The sequence below is a fragment of the Zalophus californianus genome, chromosome 1 (genome assembly GCF_009762305.2).
Source record: "Zalophus californianus isolate mZalCal1 chromosome 1, mZalCal1.pri.v2, whole genome shotgun sequence".
Classification (NCBI taxonomy): Eukaryota; Metazoa; Chordata; class Mammalia; order Carnivora; family Otariidae; genus Zalophus; species Zalophus californianus.
The window spans coordinates 199831318-199835772 of record NC_045595.1 but is presented as its reverse complement, the minus strand read 5'-3'; the positions used below and the strand labels follow the sequence as shown (position 1 = coordinate 199835772).

Sequence of the window (4455 nt, the reverse complement as noted above, 5' to 3'; positions counted from 1 at the left end):
ATTAGGGCACAGACAGGTGTAGAGGAAAGGCCATGTAAGGACACAGTGAGAAGCCAAGAGAGAGCCCTCGGCAGAAAGCAGCCCTGCTAGTACCTTGATCTTAGACTTCTCAGCCTCTAGAGCTGGATAATTTTCTGTTGTTTAAGCCACCTGGTTTGCGGTACTTTGTTATAGCAGCCTCTAGCAAACTAACACATCCTCTGAGATTCTTTTTTTTAAATATGGAACACTTCGTGAATTTGCGCTTCCTCCTTGCACAGGGACCATGCAGGACTCTGGATCATTCCAGTTTTAGTATATGAGCTGCTGAACGAGTGCTCCCCTTAGATTCTTTAATCCCCCAATTTACCAGAGTTTTAAAAAAATTGGCTCTATCGGACCTGGGGCCTCACCTGTTGCCACACGCCACTGTCACGGCACAGTCAGCAACTTAACTGCGTTTGCATGAGGGTGAGCCGACTCTGAACTACAGCATTTCCCGACAGCCCCGCACACCAATTCATTTTAATCTGTAATATCGCCGGTGTTCCTGAGCATGATCAGGAGACAGAGGAGATTCAAAAATGTGGTGCGGTGTGGGTGCGAAGGAAGGAAGACCATGACCAAAGATAAAAATTTTGGCCTAAAATGTCCTTTTACTGTTGTGCTGGTGAAGCTTTTCTTTGTCCATGCAACAGACGCGTGTGGGAGCGCTCGTCAGAATCCTGGTGTTCGGGCGAAAACACTGGAAGACTGCAGATGGCAGCATGACCTCGAACGTGATTATTTTAGAGCAAAACCACTGCTTCTGTGTCTTTCTTTCTTTCTTTCTTTCTTTCTTTTTCTTTCTTTCTTTCTTTCTTTCTTTCTTTCTTTCTTTCTTTCTTTCTTTCTTTCTTTCTTTCTTTTCTTTCTTTCTTTCTTTCTTTCTTTCTTTCTTTCTTTCTTTCTTTCTTTCTTTCTTTCTTTCTTTCTCTCTCTCTCTCTCTCTCTCTCTCTCTCTCTCTCTCTCTTTCTTTCTTTCTTTCTTTCTTTCTTTCTTTCTTTCTTTCTTTTTCTCTCTCTCTCTCTCCCTTCCTTTCTTTCTTTCTTTCTTTCTTTCTTTCTTTCTTTCTTTCTTTCTTTCTTTCTTTCTTTCTTTTTCTTTCTCTCTCTCTCTCTTTTTTTCCCTTTTCTTTTTTCCTCATGGGCAAGTTACTGGAATCTTTTAAAAAATGATTATTTATGGTGCAAACTTGGAAAAGCAATTATGCCTGTTTTTCAAGTTCCCACCCGCCCGTGGCCTGTGCTACAAAGTGCCAATCAGCAAGATCCCCCTTGAGAGGCCTCTAGGCCAGTACATGGTTATTCAGCTACCCCGTTGGAGAACCCCAACTTGGATTTAAACATATTTTGAAATTACATGTCAGAGATGTTCCCAGCCTTCTTTCAAGTTCCTAAAGATATAAGTTTACCAAATGCTCAAGTAATAATGATTCTCAGAACTTACAGCAACAGAGTGGGAAGCATGAGAGCTGCCTTTTAGACAGCAGCACACATGCTACTCTGTAATGGATGGACGGATAGATACCCTGCAGATTTTCCCCATTCATTTTCTGAATAGTTGCTTCAGGGAACTCCAAGAAGGACCATTGTCAGCAAAATCTAAAACTCTATACCAGGGGTCAGCAAACTTTTTCTCTACAGGCCCAGATAAGTAAATATTTTCAACTTTTTGGGCCACATGGTCTTTATCACAACTCTGCGGTTGTACTCCCAAAGCAGCCACAGATAATGCATACACTGATGGGCAAAGCTCTGTTCCAATAAAACTTTATTTACAAAAGCAGGCAGGCCGATTTGGCTGTGTGTCATTATTCGCCAACATCTGCTGGGCCTGCTATCCCTCTGAGGAAGACTCTGTATGGGGTTTGAACTCATCTATGTACTTTGCTTTCCCTCTTTTTTTTTTCCCCCTCCCTTAAATGCTGCTGTGTTCCACACATATTTCAGTTATGGTCTTGTGTCATCTTTTTTCTTGAAGGTAAAATGTTGGATTGGGTGGAGTAGGGAACTGACTCTTGAGCTTGATGTTATAGATCAGTCTGATCACGATGTTGACCTGGGCATATCTCATTTTTTTTTCATTTTTTTTCTTCCCATGGGACCCATCTGGGTTGGGCACAGTCTTAGGGAAAAGGGTTTAGACTTGGGATTGTGCTCAGAAACAGTCCAGTAAGTATGAAGGCAATGGAGAAAATGCTCTTTAGGTATCTTGGGGGTAAAGCATGTGCCTATTAACTAAACAACCAGCTTAGGGAGTAAATTACATTAGTAATTCTATTAGAGACCATGTACATACATGTTTATGAACAGTGGCCTGTATGTAAAGTATGCATTAAACATATGCATTAAATTCTCAAGAAGTTGATGTATTTATTAATTATCAATAATCAGGCCCCATGGGTGCTAATTTCACATACGGTCCACTTGGGGCCATTTGCCAATGTCTAGTCTCTAGGGGAAGATGGTTTAGATGGAGATAATGATGATGAGTGTGGAAATCAGGAAACATGAGGTCCTCAACGCTATCTTCAGGCAGACCCAAGCCTTGAGTGACCCCAGACTGTTTTGCTTCTTGAAGAGATTCCCTTGAGGGAATTGACCTTCTAGGTTATTTCCCACCTATCCAGACTGGAGCAGGTCCCAGAGGAATAAAGCAAATAATTTCCAGGAATTCACCCTGGTGAATTTCTTCTGTGGCAGGTAGAGATGGAAGGATGCTTTGGGTAGCTTCTGGCCTCACCTTAATTCTACCATGAAATCTAAGCATCTAAGAACATTATAGGAGTGAAGCCCTTGAATATGAAACTGAAGCTCATTAAGGATACCTCTTCTTTCACGCAAAAGCCCCTCAAGATACACTTTGCAAAGATATACTTTGTATGGATTAATTTATGAGTAAACTCTGTCATCTCTATGTGTAGTATGATACCCATTGATTAAAAAGTAGGCAGAAACCTGTGGTTTGGCCTTCAAATATTGAGCTGGGGTCATTTGAATTCCTGCTTTATGTCAGCTCTCATAGGGAAGTAAAGGAATTCCAGAGACTTACCTGTACAAGGAGAGACTTTGTCTATTTTCATCTTTCTTGACAGTTTGGAAATCTTATTGTGTGGCCTGGGTTACAGAAATAGACAAAACAAAATAGAGAAATCTGCTTTGTAGGAACAGACTTGGAAAATGTGGTTGCTAAGATAGTGATAGGCTTTATGTAGGGGGACTTTCCATTATCATTATACTCAAAGAACCAGAAAAGTGAACTCAGATGAAAAACATACCTTGGGTACTTGGAAAATGTGCCTCTATAGAGAGGTTGTGTAAAACCCTATCAAAGGAATTCTCCATAGGAAGACTTGAGAATTTGTTTACGGCTTTGGGATGAAAAGTACTGCCTAAGTTGTTTTAATTACTGGCTGAAATTTGATGGAAAGAGGAAAAAAAAGTCCTCCAGATGATACAAAGTAGACTTATTTCCTCATGCTCCATGGATAATTTTTGGAAAACATTTTCATTTTCCACCCTTACTTGACAAGCTTTGAATATGTATTTTCACTGCATATCTGAACATCTTTCCTGGGTTCCAGAACTGTGTTGTCCAATATGGTTGCCACCAACCCCGTGTTGCTACTAAGCACTTAAAATGCAGCTACTGTGACTAAGGAACTGAATTGTTAATTTTACTGAATTTCAGCTAATTTAAGTTTAAATAGCCACATGTGGTTATGGCCACTTTATTGGGGGCAGGACAGATAGGGAGCATTTCCATCATCGTGGAAAGTTCTACGTAGTGCTCTGTTCTAGAGTGTGAGAGATCCAAGTTTTATTCACAGAGTTGTTTTTAATACTGAAAACTTGATTTTCTCCCAGCTGACAAAGTGTAAAAAGGAAGGCTATGAAGAAGGTAACTTTGCTCCCATTTTATTCAGTCTTAACATTTGTTCAAAATTCTTTTCCCCCTATTCTGAGTAATTCCATTTCTTTTTATCTTCAGCATTTTGTATTTGTTTTTTCTCATGCAGTGAAATACAAACATAGTAATTTCAGGAAACTCTTTACTTAGTTGTGCTTGAAATATCCTCACTAATCCTTAGAGTCATAACTGAGTGGCCAATCCCATATTCTTAGTAGAAAAGACAAGAAAGAGAAAGACTTGTTTTCTTTGTTTGTGCCAAACAGGAAAATGCTTCAGTTTAGCAATAGAAAATTCAGAGGGAGGAAGCTTTTTAGGTCTTGAAAATGGACTCAGAGATGTGTGTGTTAATGTACCTTCCTGCTCTCTTTAATTTCTCAGGAGGATATCTGTGAGTATCCAACTTAGGCTTTTGTTTTGTTTTTGTTCTCGGTCTCAACATTAAGTACACCTTAGCTTCAGGAAAAAGAATAAACCTTTATTTTTATTTTTTACTTAAAATTCAAAAAAATTAAAATGTATTC

General features: G+C 39.5%; 1 non-coding gene across 1 annotated transcript; it reads right to left on the bottom strand.

The window, feature by feature from the left end:
* Positions 1 to 215: 215 nt before the first annotated feature.
* Positions 216 to 320, bottom strand: LOC113919078. Its single transcript, XR_003518812.1, has one exon. It is a non-coding gene; the product is annotated as a U6 spliceosomal RNA (small nuclear RNA).
* Between the last annotated feature and the right edge of the window lie 4135 nt (positions 321 to 4455).